Consider the following 22,697-nt stretch of genomic DNA (forward strand, 5'->3'; position numbering starts at 1 on the left):
GCATGGCCATTATTTTCGAGCCGTTTGGCTGGCCCATCGTCCCACGTCTCGAGGCGTGGTTTCATTGGTAGGTCATATCCAAGCGGAGATCATGTCTCCCTTTTCTAAGGGATTCTTATTAACCCGGACGTGGGCAACCCAACCATCACCTAGGTACAACTCCGTGGGAATATGCAAGTCTTGAGGCCCAGGCGGAGACACTTGATATTTGCGGCCTTTATATAGGGGCACTAGCCCGTCTTTTTCTTTACGCTTGCTTCTTCCTCGGCCCTAGCTTCCCCGAGTTCCAACACCCGGATTTAGGCCACCGTAAGCTCCAATCATGTCCGGATCCAGCCGTCAGTGCCGGTGGGTGGCTTCTTCCGTCACAGAGAGTGACATTGTAAAGCTTCAGGCGGCGAGGTACCTGACCGCAGAGATTCTCCATTGGCTTCCCGTCAAAGGGCAGGTTATTCCCACCCCCAGATCCGGCGAGAGGGTCGTATTTCTGTCCCACTTCCTCCGCGGGTTAGGGTTTGCTCTTAATCCCTTTGTCCGAGGGCTCGTGTTCTATTATGGGCTAGACTTTCATGATCTGGCCCCAGACTATATTCTTCTTATCTCAACGTTTATCGTCACGTGTGAAGCCTTCCTCCGAACCCCTCCGCACTTCGGTTTGTAGCTCAAGACTTTCAATGTTGAGCCGCGAATGATAGAGGAGGAGCAGGCAGAGTGCGGCGGCGTCGTAGTGAGTAAGCTCGCTAGCGCTGTTTGGCTGAAAGGATCCTTTGCTAAGTCTTCCGATCTGTGGCAGCAGGAGTGGTTGTACGTCATCGGGCCCCGTGGCTCCAAGTGGGCAGCTGCGCCTGTATTTCGATCCGGCCCCCCAACTCAGCTTGCGTCATGGATTAATAAGGGGTTGGACTGGGGGTCAACGGACGAGATGCAGATTTTGCAAAGCCGCATCCGAAACCTCATCGAGAGGGGTGTCAATATCGTCAACGTTGTTCAAGTAATGCTGGTTTGCCGGACTCTGCCGTGCCAGCGAGGGCCACTCCGCATGTGGGAGTTCAATCCAGAAGGGCCGCGGGCTCTTCAGCACTTCTTCGGTACTACGCATGAAGGAATGTGTAAGTTATTCTTCGGGAAACGAAGGCAATGGCCGGACACCACTGAAGATGTCGGCCTAGACTGTAACCATTCGGATATCCCGGTAAGTATCCGTTTGCCGAATACCTTATAATCAGATACCCCGTGGCAAGATACCGACAGTATCATCCTTTTGCAGGGCTGGATAAAGAAGGTGGAACGGATTAGGTGTCCGGCTCCCCTTCCCGAAGACACAACTACTCCTGTACTAATAAGGATGCTGGCCTCGGCGTTGTGCCAGGCGCCGGACGGTAAAAAGGAGAGTGAGAAGGCCCAAGAGGACCTTGGTTCTAGAGGCAAGTCGGATACTGAGTCCAGAGAGATCGGCCTTTCCTCGCCTGAAGACAGAGGCGAAAAAGGGTCCAGTATCCCCTCTCCTAGTAGGAGAAAAAGGGCAGCCTCCGAAAATTGGGAGGGGCGGTCTTCCAAGAAGGGTAAGATGCCACCGTCGAGTGGCTTAGGTTTGGAAGGCGATGCCATTTGAACAGCTTCAAAAAGGGGAAAATCCCTCGGTCAAACCGTAAGTGAATCCGGAGTACTTTGATAGCATCCGCTCCTTTGCCGTTAACCGAAGATATACGTAACGTGTTCATGCGTTTTTACAGGTCAGCGCAAAGTTTTTCTGGGCAATCCTCCTCTTCGGGAAGTCTCCTTCTAGAGATGATGGAGAGTGAGACGCCTCCTCGGATCTCCTTGCCCAATAAGGCAGATGACTCAGAAGTGTCATCGCGGAGGGTCCCGCTTAATCAGGGGGCAAAAGGGGCCGTGCCCGAAGGCGGATCTCCGACCGTCCGGGATTCTGGGGCTGGCAATACAGGCCTCGGGCTGTCCGGCTCACAGCCGACAATGACTCCGGAGACGGGTGAACAGATCCTTTAGAGGACGGGGCTGCTCCTAGAGCGGCTTCCGGAGACTAGGAAGCTCCGGATATATTATGGGGCATGCTACAAAAAGCATCTGTCTCGGGGGAACAGCGTACCTTGATGGGTACGGTGATTGAGAAGATTTTGTCCGCGAAAGGCGGATTAGATGAAGCTTTCACGAGCCTGCTGAAGGGTTTCGAGGTTGGTGACATAATTTTGCCAATGGTATTTTATCGACAGAATGCACCTGTTGTATATGCATTAGCCCCTGAGACTCGGGTTGCCTTCCAAAGGAAGCGATCGGAGGATCAAAAAGATGTGCTCAGGTACTAACCTTGATTTAACTTGGAATACAGGCTATCTCTTCTCCTGCGGCTACCCGAAATACGGAAGTGGCCGAAGTGTAGCGAAAGATGGATATTGCGGAGGATGACATTACGTTGATCAACAGGCGTCTTGACGACTCACAAGGTATATATTTCGAGCATTCTTTACACCAAAGTGCTTGTAATTGAAGCCTGGATCTAAAAAGAGTTTTATATGGAATGTGTACGAATGCAGATGGTGCTGCCGCCGTGGAGGCCCTTCGGGCGGAGCTTGCCCGGGCCAAGGAGCAGGCCCGGTTTAGTAATGCTGCTGCCGAAAAGGCATCGGCTGAGTTGAAAGCCGAACAAGCTGCACGGTGCCAAGACAAGGAGAAGATGTCCACCATGGCACACAAATTAGAGAAAGCAGCTAGCCGCTGTAAACTTCTTGAGAAGGAAAATGAAGCCAAAACGGCTGAACTTGACAAAGCCTTACGAGAGGCGAGAGAAGCGCGGTCTGAATCCAGAGCGGCCCGTGAGGAGATTCGACACGCAAGGGAGATTGCGGCTGGGAAGCCCTTTCTGCTGCAGGCTAAGTTCGGCGACCCAAACTGTGCCCAGCTTAACCAAGTGTGGAGTTCTCCGAACGAGTTCTTGGACTTGCCGAAGAGTTCTTCCGATGCGGCGCAATATTATCAAGCGCAAGATGGGCGTGCAATGGAGAAGCTTTTTTGGTCGCAGTTTGGCGCATCGAGGCGCCCCCTGTTGCTTAATGAATAGATGTCCCAGTGGGCCGAACTTCATAGGATATCCGCCGCTGCCATGAAGGATGTCATAGTCCGGTTGTGGCCAACCGAGCCTGTTCCGAAGAGTTATTTTGGTTTGGTGCATAGGCTTGTTGACGCAGTGCAGCGTATCGACGCTGTGAAGCGGTCATCGTGCATTGAGGGTGCACGGATGGCTTTTGCCCGAGTCAAGACGTTCTAGGGGAAGATGAAAGCCATCGACGTTGCGACGAAGAGTCGACCCAAAGGCAAGGACTGTCCGGAACCGGAGCATTATTTCGAGGACGTCCTAGAGGGTGCCCGCTTGATAGAGAGTCAATGCTCGAAAGACGTAATGTTCAAGTAGGGTGTATGATAATTGTAAAACACAACTTTATAGTTAATCTATTTTTATGTTTTTGCTTGAAAGCGTGAATTCCTCCTGTGCGGTCGTTTTAATATAATCTGGAAGTTTTCCAGTCGTCGGCTTCAGCCCCCTCGTAGGAAGTATAGGGTGTTCGGAAAAGCATTTAATCACTCTTTGTCCAACGTCTTGGTCCATGAAGGAGGTGATAATGTGGCGAACCAGGCAATCGGACTATAAGGCGTTAACACTTTCACTTAGCCATAGGAGTTTTATGGTGGGACTACGACATAGCCCCTAGTTGGTATGCGGCGTTTGGTGCCCTGCATAGTTGATCTGGAAAAGATCCTTCGTGTAACACGGAGAATCACTAAGGATTCCAAGAAGTCGTCAAGTGGTTGACCAGCTCTCGCCGCATCATGATAGTCAGTTTTCGGCTTTCTCTACTAAGGTGCTCATCCGGTTTAGACCAGGGCACAATCGCAGTAGTTCTCCCTTTACTACCCTAGCCGATAGAGCGGAACGTAGGTTAGCAAGCACAGGAGCCGGGCAACCCAACTATTAACCCAAGACAATGATTCAGAGCTGATGCATATAAGGCCAAACTTGCGATGCCGAAGTACGCTGTAGAGCTGTTCAGGCTTTTGTTGGCAACTCATTTGTTCCCATACCGAGCCCCTGGTAGGTTATGCCGAGGTGCCTCTGTAAAGTAGCCGTTAAGGCCGTACTCATTGTTGAAAGAGTATGATAGATTAGGTCGGATAAAGTTTACTGGGAGCGGAGCAATATGCCAATGACAAATTCATATATAGAAACCACCAACCCGGCTATTTGACATGCTCGGGATCGGGGATGGAGGTAAAAGGGCATAGTACAGGCTCCAAATATAGAGTGCGGTCTACAAAAAGTGATTTTGGACCTCCTGTCGCACGTCTGCGCCGCCCGTCCTCGGGGAGGGGGATCCTTAATGGAAGTAGTCCCTTGGGTGAGTGTACGGATCCGAACTCCGATAGAGCCCGTTGTAGATGCTATCCTTTTCGTCACCTGTTTTTTAAGAGATAATAAAGAAAGAAAGACAGAAAATAGATAAAAAACGTTACGGGAGTGCTCGCAGGGTTGGCCGTATTGTGCTTCCGTCGATGCCCATGGTATCTTGAGTGTGTAGTGATGTACGTGCGGTGCGAATCTTGCTGGAATAAGAGGTGGGCGGCGGAAGCCGAACTGCTATTTCCGTTCCGGGAGTGGTCGAACTTCAGGGGGAAACTTCTTCTGGCCCCTGGTACTTGGCTGGTGAGCCGCTCCGTCGTCTTTATCGCCTGGCGGCCACCTCCCCTTTATTCGGCACTGAGCTTGCCTTCCTACTTGAAAACCCAACAATTCCTATTGGTATGATTAGCTGGCTTATCAGGGTGGCCGTGAATCTGGCAAGGTCTGTCCAATATCCTGTCAAGGGTGGATGGCCTGTCTTGGTTTGCCTTCAGTGGCTTGTTCCGTTGACCGGTTTTCGGATTGTTGAATCCGGCGTTGACCGTTGTGTCGCGTGATATATCATTGTTATTGGAACTGTTATGTTTGGTTCGTCGTGGCTTGCCGTTGCCGTCACGGATTTCGGAGGTGCCCGGGTCGCTGGTGTTGTTGCTTTTACGAGTGAGCCAGTTGCCTTCTCCCACGCAAAAGCGAGTCATGAGAGCGGTCAGTGCTGTCATGGATTTGGGTCCTTCCTGGCCGAGGTGACGTGCTAGCCATTCATCCCAGACACTATGTTTGAAAGCCGCAAGTGCTTCCGCGTCCGGACAGTCGACAATTTGGTTCTTTTTGACTAAGAACCTAGTCCAGAGCTCCCTGGCTGATTCGCCGGGCTGCTGGACAATATGACTTAAGTCATCGGCATCTGGTGGCCGGACATATGTTCCTTGGAAGTTGTCTCGAAAGGTGTTTTTCAAATCTTCCCAATTGCCAATAGAATTTTCTGGCAAACTGTTTAGCCAGTACCGCGCTGGCCCTTTAAGCTTGAGGGGTAGGTATTTATTGGCATGAAGGTTGTCTCCGTGAGCCATGTGAATATGGAGGAGGTAATCCTCAATCCATACCGCGGGATCTGTTGTTCCATCGTATGATTCGATGTTAATGGGTTTAAACCCGTCTAGAAATTCATGCTCTATTACCTCATCAGTGAGGCAGAGAGGGTGTGCGGCTCCTCTATGTTGGGCAACACTATGAAGCACCTCCGGTGGACTCCGTTTACGGTTCTCGGACCGGGCATGGGTGGCTCTGTTGTGTCCGAATAGGTAACCCTCATCGCCAGTCGGTGCATGTCCCCGCGATCTGTATGTCAATTTTGTGTGTCCTGTTCTACCCTCTAGGTCTTGTTGGATGTCGCGAGTATTCCCCCGAGCTGTTTTGTTCTTGTGTTGATGGCCAGATGGGTTGGTATGGTGCTCTGCTTGTGCTGCTGCTTTATCCGGACCGAACTGTGGTCGGCATACCACGTCGTTCGATGGTGGTGTGGGCTCCAACGCCCTGCCATCGTATTGAGGGGGCCACCTATACTTGGGGTGGCATTTGTTTGGGCCGCTAAGGCCTTATTCTTCGGTGGCCAAGACCTCGGTCCATCTTTCATTGAGCAAATCTTGGCTCGCTTGAAGCTGCAGCTGCTTCTTCCTTAGGCTCCTTGCTGTGGCTATGAGCCGGCGTTTAAAGTGCTCCTGCTCGAGGGGTTCCTCGGGCACGATAAAATCCTCGTTGCCAAGGCTCTCCTCATCCTCGGAGAGTGGGAGATAATTACTATCCTCCGAGTCTCCATATGTGGCCTGTCCATCAAGGCTGTCTTGCCCGCCTTCATGTTCCTCCTAGTCGGATTCTACCTCAACAGGGTATTCATTTTCCGGAGTGTTGTCTTCTCTGGTGCTAGAAGTGTTTGCTCTTGGGCGATGTGACTTAGGGATGTGCCGTGGGCGCCGGTGTTCGGACTGTGTATCAGGAGGTTTATCCTCGACTGGATCCTCCTTGTCATCGTCGAGAGCGTCGTCAGGTGTGTCTATCATACACACGTCATACCAGGAAGTGGCCATCTCGTGTCTAGCGGGTAGTAGGCTCTGGCCCTGCCCCGTACCGTCGATGTCTTCGGAGTGGGGGTCAGGCGTGTTGGTTGGGTCTTCAACAGTGGCTATGAAGTGCGTGGCGGGTGGGAAGCAAGATCCCGTCATCCGCCGTAAGTTTGAACCGAACATAGTTCGGCGACGAGTCATCCGCCAGGGATAGGTTTTTTAATGAGTTTAGGAGGTCGCCCATGGGCGAGCGTTGGAAGACATCTGCGGCACTGAACTCAAAGATCGATAACCGATCCAGCTCGGTGTTCGCAGGCGTGCCTGGTCCGGAACTTATATCCGGAGACGAGTCCGGAGTTCCATTGACGCAAACATTGCGGGATGTAGAGCCCATGTGCAGCTCCAACGCCGCGGACTTTGTGGCCTCGGAGGGCACGATCTGCTTCGGTTCTGATGCCGTTGCAGCGACAGGAACCATCTCCTGGATGTGATCCGATGGCAGATCTAAGTCATGTTGATCGGGGTGAGCGATCGCCGCGGTCTTGAATCCGGTGAAGATCAAGTCTCCACGGATGTCCGCGATGTAATTCAGGCTTCCGAATCTGACCTGATGGCCAGGGGCGTAGCCGTCGATCTGCTCCAGATGGCCAAGGGAGTTGGCCCGCAGTACGAAGCCACTGAATACGAAGATCTGTCCGGGGAGGAAGGTTCCTCCTTGGACAGCGTCATTGCTGACAATTGAAGGGGCCATCAAACCTTTCGTCGACGGCACAGTGGAACTCTCAATGAAAGCACCAATGTCGATGTCAAAACCGGCGGATCTCGGGTAGGGGGTCCCGAACTGTGCGTCTAGGATCGATGGTAACAGGAGACGGGGGACACGATGTTTACCCAGGTTCAGGCCCTCTCTATGGAGGTAATACCCTACTTCCTGCTTGATTGATCTTGATGAATATGAGTATTACAAGAGTTGATCTACCACGAGATCGTAATGGCTAAACCCTAGAAGCCTAGCCTGTATGACTATGATAATGTGTATATATATCCTCTATTCGGATGTGACACCCAAAATTTTTATTTTTGGTTTTATCAAAATCTTTTATTTGATTTGAGGAGGGTATTTAAATTTTCTTCTAAAAGAACTTTCCCTCTCAAAAAATTTCCTTTTATGACAAATGTTTTGTTTGGATTCACCCAAGACTTGATTTTTGGTCTTGGAGGTTTTCCCTTCTTATTTGGACTCAAAAACCAAATGCTTTTCATTTGGGAAATTTCCTTTGAAAAATCTTTAAAATAGCCTATGGCATTTGGAGTGATCTCTTCCCCTTTCAAAAATCCCTCTTGCCATGACCTAAGTGGAAATCCCCTCCCATAAGCCTTTCCCCATCTTTGGATCATGATATACTTCAAATCCAGCAGTTTGAACCTCCCCATAATTTCTCTTCCATTTATTTCTTATCAAAAATAATTTCTGCCCTCTACTTTGGCTATTGGAGATTCACAAAGGAGCTACCAATTCTATTTTGAGTTTGGCCTCCAAACAAATTTCCCTAGCTAGTCCTTAGAGCCCTCAACCAAGATCCATGAAGATCCACTGATCTCCAGTTCAAATATTTCAAATTGTGCTTGCTGCAAGTGTGGACCTTATTTGCCAAATTTGATGAAATTCAATTGTTTTCTCCTCCTAAAAATCTGAGAAAATTCAGGTAGCCTCTGGATGCATTGAGAGGTCACCTCACCAAGTCCCAGCTCCAGAATTTTTTTTCTTCATGCCAAATCATTTCGTCGAACACCTGATGGACACTGTTGCTGTCAATGTTCAGAGTTCAGTTAAACAGTTTCAGTAAACTGCTGTCGTTTTCTTCAGAGCCCGATGTCGATCTCGCCAGTACCGCGGTGGCGCCTTGCTCCCTGTCCCCTCCTTCTTATCCCTGCGCCGCACGATCTCCTGGAGGTTTGCGGGCGTCGGCGACGAGCAGGAGGAGGTGCGCCACCCCGTGAGCGACGGCAGCAGCGGCTTTGCGGCTGCCAGAGAGAGGCGCAGCGTGGACGGCGCCGTCCAGCGCCGCCCAAGCCACCGGAGGCCGCCGCGTGGCCACCCACTCGCTCGTGCACGCTGCCATCCGTCGTCGTGAACTGCCAGGCGCGGAGCGCGCTCTCTGCCGCCGCCGTGCCCGTACGGCCGCCCCGTCGAGGATCGGCGCATTACGCCAAGCCCGACCAAGGTTTAGCGGGGGAACGGCACCAGTGAACCACCCTGATGGTGCCTAGCCTCCCAAATCCCCTTCCCAACCCCTGCCTCGCCGTAATCGCTCGCCGGAGCTACCCCGTTCACGGCCACCCCCTTGGATCGCCTATAAATAGAGGCCCCGAGCTCTAGCTCGAACCCACACCACCTCTGCACTCCACCAATACCACGCCAAGCCACTGGAAGAGCCCCGAGGGAGCCTTCTTCCCCAACTCCGGCCGCCTCGACCGGCCACGGGGTCCAGCTCGATTCACCCCCGTGCGTGCACCTCTACCTCTCAGCTCTTGCCAGTAGCTTCCTAATGCATCCACTCTCCTGACCCGCACTTCAATTTGGAGTTTGCAGCGCCCACCGGAGTACTCCACCATCGCCCGAACCACCGTCCGCCGGAGAAAGTGTCGCCGTCGACGTGGTGCTCTCCGACGACCAAGTCCACCACTCACCGACGCGGAAGAACACCCTGAAACTCTTGGTACCCTCCGATCTCTCTGCCTCGCCGTGGTTCGACGCCAGCGACCACCGCAGCCTTCGGGCGCCGGCGAGCTCCATTGGAGTTTAAACCTGACGGGTGGACCCCCCCGTCAGCCTCTCTTCTTTTCCCCCCCGAACCGTTTTCTGTTGGCGCCTTCGGTCAAATGCGTTTTCTCTTTGGGCTGGCGCCTTTTACTCCGAACCGTTTTCTGTTTTCTCAAACAAGTCCGGGGTTCTTTTCTGTTTCATCACAGATCAGTCCCTGCACTAAAACCCTTATAACTTTTGAATAAAAGATGATTTTTGAATGATTCTTTTTCTGTCAGTCTTGTATTTTTGTCTAGTTTTTTATAGTATTTATTTGGAACAATTTTTTTATGCACGCGTCGATGTTCACGTTAGTATACGGTTTCATTATATCGTAGGTTCCGGAAGAGGTGACGGAGCCGCGAACTTCGCCGAGCTAGACTCCGACTTCTCCGAACCAGTCAAGCATGTTTGAACCTTTGATATGATGGGTGTTTTGCATGTTTGCTTGGATGGTTTGTGCATGGCATAGGAGCATCGGTGAGTATTTTGTTGCATGCAAGGCAACCGGCCGTGTGTTTCAAAGTTATCATGATCTTTGTTGAGAGATGACCTGATCATGTGGTAACATGGAAGGTAGCAAGATGGTATTGTTGTAGCATGCCAGTCTTACGTCATCTGATAAACTCCGACGTTAACGTGGACTGAGCCACGTTACCGTCCTTCCCCTTTTGTGCTGCCACATGTTTTCTGCAAAGGATACGGTTTAGTAAGTTGTTAACCTCTTTCCGTGTACACACCAAATAGAGGGGCCGGGATGAGGGTTCCATGGCCCTGGATTAAAGCCAGTCATCCGGTCAGGGGGCATGGGTGTTTCCGGTTGGGACCGAGAGGGGGGCACCCCTTAGAGCGCGCGTATATAAATTTGATCCCATGCTACGCGAGGTTGTAGCCTCCCCGTCTCAAAGTTTTTCTTGAACGTTGCTGAGGGTGATTCCTGGCATCGGAATGTTGATAGGGTGTGTACTGGTTAGATGTGTTTCTTCCAAAACGCCATAAACGGAACTAGTCCCTGTGACTACTGAAATCCGTTGGCTGTGGTTAAAGTACAAACTCTGCAGAGTCAAAACCTTCCGAGTCATCGTGTCTATGGTCAAGGACCATGGCCAGCATATCCATATCTATGTCAGTCCTCGTGGTAAATCCCCGGTGATCAAGCTTGAGTGGTATACCCGTTTGAATTGTTGTTCCTGTGGATGGACTAACCTTTTATTTATCTCGTACCTGAATATTCCTTTGAAATGATTTAAATTCATGAGCTAGTGAGATATTAAGTTATGAAATATAAGCCCTTTATGTGATGTCGCTCAGACGTCCGACTGTGGCACTCTTGTCATTTACTTTCGATATAAGCCCTTTATGTGATGTCGCTCAGACGTCCGACTGTGGCACTCTTGTCATTTACTTTCGATATAAGCCCTTTATGTGATGTCGCTCAGACGTCCGACTGTGGCACTCTTGTCATTTACTTTCGATATAAGCCCTTTATGTGATGTCGCTCAGATGTCCGACTGTGGCACTCTTGTATTTTACTTTCGATATAAGCCCTTTATGTGATGTCGCTCAGACGTCCGACTGTGGCACGCACTATCATTTATTTTCCATTATAAGCCCTTTATGTGGTGTCGCCTTGACGCCCGACTGTGGCATTGTTATTTCATTTGTATCCTTTCGAGGAGTCATTCAGACACTCGATTGGCCTTCAGTACTGCATTGGGATTTCGGGAGGACTACCGCCGACTTCCTTTTTATTTTCCCACGCATTGCTATCTCATGGTCTGAGTGCGCTTTGTTAATCTGTTCATATGCATCATGTTTACATTTGTTATATCTTATGTCCGAACTGTCTTGCGAGTACTTTCATAGTACTCACTTGGCTTGTTGATTTGGCCAGATGTTGACGAAGGCGATCTCATGGATGAAGAGTTTGATAGTGAGTCCGACGCCTAGAGGAATCCCAGTCAGTCCCGTGCGATCCTGGATATTGGTCACTTGTATTATATACGCTTCCGCCACCCACAATAAGTATCCTCGAGCCTCACTCCGGCGCTCGAAGAGCTGTTAGATTCAGGAGTCATGTCACCCACTTCGCTGTGATATTTCCACCACCGCTTTTATCGTGAGTTAGTAGTTATGCCACCCTATCCGCCGTTATGTTTTATCGGCGTGCTTGTAATATCGTTGAGCAGTCTCCGCTCAACCTTGTATTATATTTAGTACTCCTGGTTTTTCTTCTGTGATCAAGATTTTGTCTACCAGTGAGAAGGATTCTTCTCTACTGGCCCGTAAAAGGGATCGGGTTCTCAATAAATATTTTTATTGGAAAACCGGTCGTGACATCGGACTATGCCCTCCGGTTTATATAGACACCGGAGAGATCTAGGGTTACATAGAGTCGGTTACATGGAAAGGAATCTTCATAGTTGATCGCCAAGCTTGCCTTCCACGCCAAGGAGAGTCCAATCCGGACACGGGTACAGTCTTCGGCCTTCATGTCTTCACAGCCCATCAGTCCGGCCCATAGATAACAGGCCGAACGCCCGAGGACCCCTTAGTCCAGGACTCCCTCAGAGGGGCGAAACGGACGCGTCGGGTCTACACGGAGGGGATCTTGCTGTGGGTTTGGCCCGGATGTTGCTCCCAAGTGTTCCTATGGGCTGACCTAACACAACCGGGTGGAGAGGTCCACTGGTCAGTTCCCGTCTGTGGAAAGTCAAAGGGCTAGATCTCGTGGTCAAACGCTACAGGGTTAGGTGGGACGGGGGCCCTGGGGGGGGGGGGGGTAGCAATGCCACCGGAGCGTCGCACATGTCCCTCATACATGCCGTACGGTGTGGTGGCATGTCTGAAGAGGCGGCATGCCCTCCGGGGTCTGCCCCCCTCACGGACTGCACCGCCGCCGGCACCTGGAGGGGGGAAACAGACTCGGGTCTACACGGAGGGGATCTTGCTGTGGGTTTGGCCCGGATGTTGCTCCCAAGTGTTCCTATGGGCTGACCTAACACAACCGGGTGGAGAGGTCCACTAGTCAAAGCCCGTCCGTGGAAAGTCAAAGGGCTAGATCTCGTGGTTAAACGCTACAGGGTTAGGCGGGACGGGGCCCTGGGGGGGGGGTAGCAATGCCACTGGAGCGTTGCACCGTCCCTCATACATATCGTACGGTGTGGTGGCATGTCTGAAGAGTCGGCACGCGTCTCCGGGATATGGCCCCCCTAACGGACGGCGCCACCGCGGCACCTGGAGGGGGGAAACGGATGCGTCGGGTCTACACGGAGGGGATCTTGCTGTGGGTTTGGCCCGGATGTTGCTCCCAAGTGTTCCTATGGGCTGACCTAACACACCCGGGTGGAGAGGTCCACTGGTCAAACCCGTCCATGGAAAGTCAAAGGGCTAGATCTCATGGTCAAACGCTATAGGGTTCTGCGGGACGGGGGCGCTGGGGGGTAGCAATGCCACCGGAGCGTTGCATCGGGCCCTCATACATGTCGTACGGTGTGGTGGCTTGTCTGAAGAGTCGGCACGCGTCTTCGGGGTGTGCCCCCCCTAACGGACGGCGCCACCGCCGCCACCTGGAGGGGGAAACGGACACGTCGGGTCTACACGGAGGGGATCTTGCTGTGGGTTTGGCCCAGATGTTGCTCCCAAGTGTTCCTATGGGCTGACCTAACACAATCGGGTGGAGAGGATCACTGGTCAAAGCCCGTGCATGGAAAGTCAAAGGGCTATATCTCGTGGTCAAACGCTACAGGGTTAGGCGGGACGGGGGCCCTGGGGGTAGCAATGCCACCGGAGCGTCGCACCGGCCCCTCATACATGCTGTACGGTGTGGTGGCATGTCTGAAGAGGCGTCACGCGTCTCTGGGGTGTGGCCCCCCTCACGGACGGCACCTGGAGGGGGGAACGGACACGTCGGGTCTACATGGAGGGGTCTTGCTGGCGGTTTGGCCTGGATGTTGCTCCCAAGTGTTCCTATGGGCTGACCTAACACAACCGGGTGGAGAGGTCCAATGGTCAAAGCCCGTCCGTGGAAAGTCAAAGGGCTAGATCTCGTGGACAAACGCTACAGGGTTAGGCCGGACGGGGGCCCTCGGGGGTAGCAATGCCACCGGAGCGTCGCACCGGGCCCTCATACATGCCATACGGTGTGGTGGCATGTCTGAAGAGGCGACACGCGTCTCCGGGGTGTGGCCCCCCCTCACAGACGGCGCCGCCGCCGGCACCTGGAGGGGGGAAATGGACGCGTCGGGTCTACACGGAGGGGATCTTGCTGTGGGTTTGGCCCGGATGTTGCTCCCAAGTGTTCCTATGGGCTGACCTAACACAACCGGGTGGAGAGGTCCACTGGTCAAATCCCGTCTGTGGAAAGTCAAAGGGCTAGATCTCGTGGTCAAAAACTACAGGGTTGGGCGGGACGGGGGTCCTGGGGGTAGCAATCCCACCGGAGCGTCGCACCGAGCCCTCATACATGTCGTACGGTGTGGTGGCATGTTTAAAGAGTCGGCACGCATCTCCAAGGTGTGGCCCCCCTAACGGAAGGTGCCGCCGCCGGCACCTAGAGGGGGGAAACGGATGCGTCGGGTCTACACGGAGGGGATCTTGCTGTGGGTTTGGCCCGGATGTTGCTCCCAAGTGTTCCTATGGGCTGACCAAACACAACCGGGTGGAGAGGTCCACTGGTCAAAGCCCGTCCGTGGAAAGTCAAAGGGCTAGATCTCGTGGTCAAACGCTACAGGGTTAGGCGGGACAGGGGCCCTAGGGGGTAGCAATGCCACCGGAGCGTCGCACCGGGCCCTCATACATGCCGTACTGTGTGGTGGCATGTCTGAAGAGGCGGCACACGTCTCCGGGGTGTGGCCCCCCTAACGGACGACGCCGCCGCCGACACCTGGAGGGGGGAATGGACGCGTCGGGTCTACACGGCGGCCTCCGGGGGCTAGCATGCCGCCAAATCTTGCGTAGGCGGCCTTTCACAAGTCTGGAAGTGTTGTGGCGGTTGCAAATGCCCGGCACGCGTCTCCGGGGTGTGTCCCCCCTCACGGACGACGCCACCGTCGGCACCTAGAGGGGGGGAACGGCCACGCCATGAGAGCTTCGCACCGGGTTCTCATACAGACGACAAACAAAAAATAAATAGTAATATTTGAATTTATAATAAACACCGACATTCATCATGGAAAACGGATGTTGACAGTGAAACCTTGAGTGTACGGGCAGTGGTGGAGGTGGACGGCGGATGCACCGGATAGAGCTCGTCGAGGCTGTCACATCGGTGAAGTACGATCCTGGTTCGAGCGTCCTTGACACAAAAACCAAGCTCGTCAAATTCAACAGCAACAGGATTTTCAGGAGTTAAACAACGAATGGAAACAAGATTCTTAATAAGATGAGGTGACACAAGTATGTTAGACAGAGATAAAGGCATGGAATTAGACGAAAAAGAAGTTTGCCCGATATGGGTAATAGGAAGGATGGAACCGTCGCCGACAACGATGCGGCGATCGGTGGTGACGGGAGTGAATGAGGCAAGATTACCAGGATGAGCAAACATGTGAGCCATGGCACCGGTTTCCACGTACCAATCACCGCCTCCAGTGTAGTTGTTCGGCGTAGAAGCAGTGTGCAGCGCGGCGAGGAGTGCCGGATCCCAAGGTGCCGGCGGCAGGGCCGGCGAGGGAGACGGCGGCGCCATGGGGATGCCGTAACCGCCACTCAGCTGCGGTTGTGGGTACCCTCCATAGGGCTGCGGAGCCGCATAGTACGCCTGGTGCGCCGGTGGGCGCGACACGGGAAGCGTCGGTCCAGGAGCCCGTGGAACCGGCATGTTGTACGCATGGACGACACCGGTCCACGGGTTGTAGCCGGAGGCCCATGGGGGCGGCACCTGGAGCTGTTGTGGCGCTTGAAACTGCTGCTGCTGGGCAGCCTGGTGCTGGTGCTGCTACTGCTAACCGTCGCGGCGACCACCGCGCCGACCCCCGCGGCGCTTGTCAGCGGGAGGGGAGGGAGGCGCGGGCGGGCCGTACGGCAGTGGCAGAAGCCCCGGCTGCTAGGGCGCCGGTAAGGGCGCCTGATGGTGCTGCTGGGGCGCCGGAGCAGCGGGAGGCGTCGCAGGCCCGCCGCGGGTGGTGCCGGCGGCGAGGGCGGTGTGGATGGCGCGCGTCTTCACCTGCTTCATCCACCGCTCCTCCAAGCGGAGGTAGGCAATGAACTTGGCGAAGGACGGGTTGGGGATGAGGCTGAGGTTCCCCGCGGCGTTGCCGAAGTCCTCGTTGACCCCGGCGGTGAGTGTGCTGAGGAGGAGGTCATCATCGACCTTCGCGCCGATATCACGAAGCTCGTGAGCGAGAGTCTTAAGGCGGCTACAATAGTCATCGATGGAGGTGTTGTCTTGATGGCACCCAAAGAACTCTTGCTGCAGAAAAACGCGACGCTGAAGCTTGTTGTCAGTGAAGAGCCCGTTCAGCTTGGTCCACACGGCGCAGGCATCATCACCGTCCATCACGACCGTCTGGAAGAGGTCAGGCGTGATGGTGAGGAAAAACCAGCGGATGATCGTGGTGTCGATGGTGGACCAGTCATGAAACTCAGGGACGAGGCTGGAGTCGACGGTGCCGTCCACGTGGTCCATGAGATGATACTCCCGGAACACGAGGGAGAAATACGTCTTCCAGGTGTGGTAGGAGGAGTCCGCCTGGGAGAGACGAACCGGCACCCGCTCGAAGATGTTGAGCTTGCGGATGTCGTTGACGTCGGGAGGGTTGGCGGAGGCGAACGGGTTGGAGTTGATGGACGCGGAGGAGGTGACTGACGACATGGTGCTCGGCGGCAGCAGCGGCTTCGGACGATCCAGCGGGTTCGACAAAGATGCAGTGCAGTGGCGGCTGACTAGACTAGGTGGCTGGCGTGTGACTCGGCGCGAGCTGGCGGGGGCGATCGTGCGGGCGGGCGAGCAGGTGTCTGGGAGGAGGCGCGAGCGGGCGATGCGATCGCGCGGGCGGGCGAGCGAGCGGCTGGGCGATCGCGCGAGCGGCTGGGCGATCGCGCGAGCGGGCGGGGCTGGTTAGCAGGCTAGCAGGTTGGGGGCGGGTGTAGGGTAGGGAATGGGTGCAGCGGCGCGATTTGGTGGAGGAGGGCGCGGCGGCAGGGAGCTGGGGGAGAGGCACGGCGGCAGCCGGCGCGGAAGGCGCGCTCGGGCAGCGGGTGTGGTGGCGGCGGCGGCGGCGCGGGAGGAGGCGCAGTGGCGGCGGCAGCGGAAGCTAGGGTTTTAGAACCTAAAAACTGATACCATGAAGATGTATGAATTGCATGATGTATTGCTCTCGTGCATAGGCACGTATATATGATGTACAACGGTGGGCCACGGACCTCAACTATACAAGGATCTAGGAGGCGGGCCCAATACACAATATGCACATAACACATATACTCAACACTGAACACCCCTTTCCAGCTCACATCGGGGTAGTTGAACTTGACAAAGACACTGAGGGTGTTTTTAGTCAAGTGCTTCTCACCAAGCTGCACCTGGGAAGGATGTCAACCCCACCATCTGACACTATGCAGTCATGGACCTCCTCGGCTCCCCTGCCCAGCCAGCAAAAAAGATCAGGCGCCCCGGCGTTGCTCCCGCTGGAGTATGGAAGATAAAGATCTCGCAGCCGTCAGAGAAGACCAAGCAAGACAATCGTGCCGTCCTGGAGATCCCAGCCTGAGCAAGCCGAGCTGGCTACCCCCTGTAATAGCTAGGCCTGCTGGTCTTTGGTCTGTAATAATGTGCACCTTTTCCTTCTTTTTGTTTTCCTGAACATGCTTTGCAAGCTGTTGTTACCTGAACTCTGGTTTCGTTATTTCAATAATGGAACCGGGGGGGGGGGGCGTTGGCCCTCCTATTATTCTAAAAAAATCATGTACAGTACGCAGGGAAAGATGGCTCGTCTGACACGCGACTTGAGCAGCGACCAGAAAGGCGATCAGAGAGGCGGCGAGGCGGATGACGACCTTCGCGGGGACGCGAGCCCCCGGAGGCGAGAGTACGGGTAAGTTTCTTTCCCATTTTCACTAATGTTCCTTGTAATAACGTACCAACGCTGTACAACATTGTACAATACACTCACACATATTCTATTCCATGAAACAGATCACAGAACTCCACAATGATGGGAAGGTCAACAATCTTATTTATGCACTGGTTAAAGGACCTGATCACCTAGCTCGGGTATACAACCGTACAGTTCTGAATGGATATTTCTTTCGGAATTCCTATATGGAGTAGGACTTGAGTACCCAAAATAGTGGCGTCATAGTCATGGGCGATGCAACCACAGGCAATATTGATTATTACGGGGTGATCAAGAAAATCATATTTCTTGACTTTCCTCCTGATAAGGAGGTTGTTCTATTCCAGTGTGACTGGTTTGATGTGCCTCCTGCCAATAGAACTGAGAGTAAGGGGTATAAGAAGGACAAATATGGAATTATTGACCTTGACACTACTCTACACCGATTCCAGGGAGACCCTTACATTCTAGGCCTCCAGGCTCAACGGGTTTTCTATGTGAGAGATGTGAAGAACCCTGATTGGGAAGCTGTTATTAAAATGAATCCACGCAATTTATTTGCTCCTTCTGTATTAAATGGTGTTGGCCTTGATGAAGCTGTTGAAGCCAATGAAGGTGGTGAGGCAGATGTACTGGATGTCATCGATGCAGAAATTACAGTGCCAGAAATTACAGTACCTGAAGAGATCACTAGTTGGTGCAGAAATGATGACGAAGGATCCAGCATTGATGTTTCAGTCATAGAAAATATAAAACCTGTTGAGTTTGAAGATGTCCAATTTGAATCTGATGATGATACAGATGATGATGAGGCTTACGTAAATGATGGCCATGTTGCTCCTTTGGGACAAGAAGAATTGGATGATGACCAGGGGTTCTTTGTATAGTTTTTAATCTCTTGGTAAGGTGCTTTTCACATGTTTAAGCCATGAGTATAAGTTCCTAAACTATTCCGATGGTTACCTACAAGTAGTATCTCTCCTGAAGATTAATCTGATATGAAACAGGTTGAACAAGGCATGCCTGCATAGTGTTATATGTTGTGGCAAATGGGAACAAGAGCTAGTGCCCAGCACTAACAATTTGGTGATGAAGAGAAGAGAAGAGTAGTTGCTGTTCTTTTAGTGTTGTTCCTATTTTCCTTTTGATAGTGATGCTATGTACACACTGTTGCTATGAACTTATGGTCTTTTAGTGTTGTTGCTATTTTCACTACTTTGCCTTGAACTTATGGTCTTTTGTGTGAACAATCTATACAAGTATGGCTGCTGAAACTTGTGTGCTGTCATTTTGAAACATTTGTTATATATCTTGCTGAGATGGTTTGTTATATCCTACTAAAATCTTGTGTCATATGTCCTTATATATATCTTGATGTAGTGTTGTTGATCTGCTGATGAATTCTTGCTGAAAATTAGTCTGGGATACAACTGTTATGCTGCTCAATTGGTGGCTGAAGAGCTGTTCAAATGGAGCATGGGAGTGTTTAAAAATAGCTAGTATGCAGCCTTGCACAATTTCTCTATTTAATACATAAGTTTATATTGAATCTCCTTTTTATTAACAACACACATAAATACATACAATCACATCTAGCAAGATACAAAAAAATGAGGAAGAGAATGTGAGGATTTGGTGCTCAGTTCTCACGACTCACCTTTGTGAGAGGGGCACTGAGTTTGCCGTCTTTCCGGTGCCGAGGATGACCTTGCTACCGGAGGAGGTCAGTAGGGCGAGTGGAGGAGACCCTGGCGGTGCAAGAAACCCTAAAGTGAAGGGTGTCCGCGAGTGTGCAATGCTTCGCACGCGCGTAAGCGAGCATTCCTCGTTGTGGTACCATCGATGTCCACTTTGCAAGATATGTGACTAAAATGCAACTTAGGTGCAAGTTGTGGTACCTAATCTGTTAATACCTCTGTAAACTAGTACGCCCCTTTAATCAAATCCTGCAAAATAGTATAATAAATAAAGGAAAAAAATCAAGAGCACAGTAGAGAATATCGTTGCAATATCCTGCTCCTTTTTGGCAACACTATAGGATTGTTGCATTATGTTGTGTGTATTACCATGGATGCTCAATTTGTTGTAATATGTAATAATTATTGCAACGCAACGAAAGTGAGGCAAAAAGTCACCCTCTTACAGCCAATACATGCTTTGTTGCAATAGTATCTATGACTAGCGCCACATGTCAGAGTTGTTGCAACATATGTATAAATATTACCACAAAGATGTACTTTGTTGCAATAACTAGCCTTTATTGCAACTAGATGACCAATTCACGCAACGGGACAGGACTGTCGCAATATCACTACCACATTACAACGCCGATGCAGCTTGTGGCAATACATGGCTTCTATTGCAACAAAACGAGTACTTAGCGTGATGAAACGAAATTGTGGCAATATGTAGATCCTATTACCACGAACTAGAATTTTGTGGTAATATAGCATTTTTTTGCAACAAAAGATAGTTGTAGCAATAATTTTTGTTGCAATAGACCGGAATCCTTGTAGTGGCTTGGTAGTTTGGATGCCGTTTCACGTGGCTCGGGTTGGAGACGTGGTGGTGTTGGAAATTGGTGGCGGCGGGGTGGATTCCGAGGTGAGCGACCGCCATGAATGCGGGGGGGGGGGGGAGGTGGGAAATAAATCCCCCACCACCTCCTATCGCATCTGCACCCAGAGCGAGAGAGGAGCGACTCCGACGAAGATGGCCGACTGGAGGATGAAGATGGAGCGCGCTATGGTGGAGCTCGCGAACGGAGACGACGCGAAGGTGGAGAAGGCGCGTGAGATCGTTTCCTGGTTCTCGGCCAGGAAGGAGATGCGAAGGGCGGCGAAATCCGTGTTCAGGAACCTGACGGTGGAAGAAGACGAGCGACTCACCCCGAACGGGATGACCACCCCGTCTGGTGTGCCAGTGAGCTCCTTGGCCGCGCTGGTCTGGGCCATGGAGGAAATGGAGGGCGACGACTAGGCACAGAAGCAAAAGTGGTGGGCATTCCGTTCGCGACGCCGCTTCCCGACTGGACCAGAGGAGTTCGTGGTGGGAGCTGTGATGGCCGTCCCCACCCCAGGAACGCGCTGGGTGCGAATCCATATCAAAGACAGCGAGGAGGAATCGGAGGCGAGCAGGGAGATCTGGGAGCAAGCTCAAATCAGGTGATGGAGAAGCAGGGGAGAGAGAAGAAGATGAAGGAGAAGAACTACACCCCGCGCAGATCCCCGCGCTTCCTCCGCAGGTCGCCGCGTCTTCAGGAGGCGGCCAAGTTTGCGGCGGAGGACCAGGCTCCTCCCCCGACAGCAGCCGCTTCTGGCTACTGGCCGGGGAGGAGTCTGGTGAGGAGGACGGCGTATCACCAAATCCAAGAGGTAAAATTACCATATCCTAGAAATATCTTCTAAATTCATGCCAAAGCAAAATGACTATTAGTCATAGCAAAGGCGGTAGGAGAAAAATGAAAAAGGATGTTGAGGAAATTGATGATAGGAAAAATGTGGATGAACAAAATCCAAAAAGGGGAGACTCAGATGATGTGGGTGGAAAAGTGGCTGGAAGATTTGAGAATATTGCTGGAAAAAATAGAGATATTATGGATGGTAGATTGGTTATAGAGAAACTGAAAACAAAAATTGATATACCAGACTTCTAGTGTGAGATGGGTTTAGACATAGATATTATGGTTGCTTCTAGTTGTGACATCAATACTGTCGTTGGAAGTAAAATCACAAAAAAGCAGCGTATAAGAAAAATTAATCCTGATGACACCTTGGAGAATTGGGCCTTGGATCTGAGCCCAATTAAAGGACATACATGCCCAAGTAAGGAGAATACGAGAAATAAAAATGCGTTTTCAGGCTCCTTCTCCCACTTAAACTCCAGCCCCGAGCACTACGGGAACAGGGCTCGATGCCGACAGGCAAAGATATGCCGACGGCCCTCGTCGGTCTACTCCCGGCTATGTCAACGGCCAGGTCCAGGCCGTTGGCGTAATAAGGCTGTCCGGCTATCCGTATGTATGCCGACGGCCCCCGTCGGCACACAAGGGCCGTCGGCCTAGCTACACGTACGCCTACAGCCGCTGTCGGCGTACATGGGCCGTCGGCATAGATGTGGGCCCGACGACCCCTCGTGTAACCGACGCCTAATGCCGTTTGAACTATGCCGATGGTTGAGACGTGCGGCCGTCGGCATAGATTTGCGCGCCACATCATCGATCCGAAGCGCACCGCCCAGCGTCTATGTCGACGGCTGCCGTTGGCATAGCCGCCACGTCATCGTTCCGCGGCGCGCCGGCCACCTGCCCCTGCCGCACCTATTGCGACGGCAGTGCCGTCGGCATAGTTATATATATATATATATATTTGCATATACAATTTTTAATGTTTTTTCACGTATTATTATTTGATTAATTTACATGTACCATGTGTAAATATAAACATACATACATTATTTATCGATTTGGTGAATTTTTTTTCCATAGATTATGAATATATATGTAGTTTGTATTTTTTTCAAGTACGCTAATAATGTGCCGTCATGTTCTTTTGAATATAGGTCCTTATATTTTATTAAAATAAAAAACAGCTATGTGCCGACAGAAGTCTTGTGGTGGTTGCAAACGCCCGGCACGCGTCTCCGGAGTGTGACCACCTCACGTCCGAGGTGTGGCCCCCCTCACGAACGGCGCCACCGCCGGCACCTGGAGGAGGGAAACAGCGGCATTGGATCTATACGGAGGGGACGTTTCTCCCAGTTGTTTCTACGGGCTGACCTACCACAGCCGGGTGGTGTTGTGGCATGTCTGAAGAGGCGGCACACGTCTCCGGGGTGTGGCCCCCCTAACGTATGGCGCCGCCACCGGCTCCTGAAGGAGGGAACGGACGCGTCGGGTCTACACGGAGGGGATCTTGTTGTGGGTTTGGCCCGGATGTTGCTCCCAAGTGTTCCTATGGGCTGACCTAACACAACCGGGTGGAGAGGTCCACTGGTCAAAGCCCGTCCATGGAAAGTCAAAGCGCCATATCTCGTGGTCAAATGCTACAAGGTTAGGCGGGACAGGGCCCTGGGGGGGGTAGCAATGCCAACGGAGCATCGCACCGGGCCCTCATACATGCCGTACGGTGTGGTGGCATGTCTGAAGAGTCGGCACGCATCTCCGGGGTGTGGCCCCCTCATGGACAGCGCCGCCACCGGCACCTGGAGGGGGAAACGGATGAGTCGGGTCTACACGGAGGGGATCTTACTGTGGGTTTGGCCCGAATGTTGCTCCCAAGTGTTCCTATGGCCTGACCTAACACAACTGGGTGGAGAGGTCCACTGGTCAAACCCATCCGTGGAAAGTCAAAGGCCTAGTCTTG

This window comes from Aegilops tauschii, chromosome 2 (genome assembly GCF_002575655.3).
Source record: "Aegilops tauschii subsp. strangulata cultivar AL8/78 chromosome 2, Aet v6.0, whole genome shotgun sequence".
NCBI lineage: Eukaryota > Viridiplantae > Streptophyta > Magnoliopsida > Poales > Poaceae > Aegilops > Aegilops tauschii.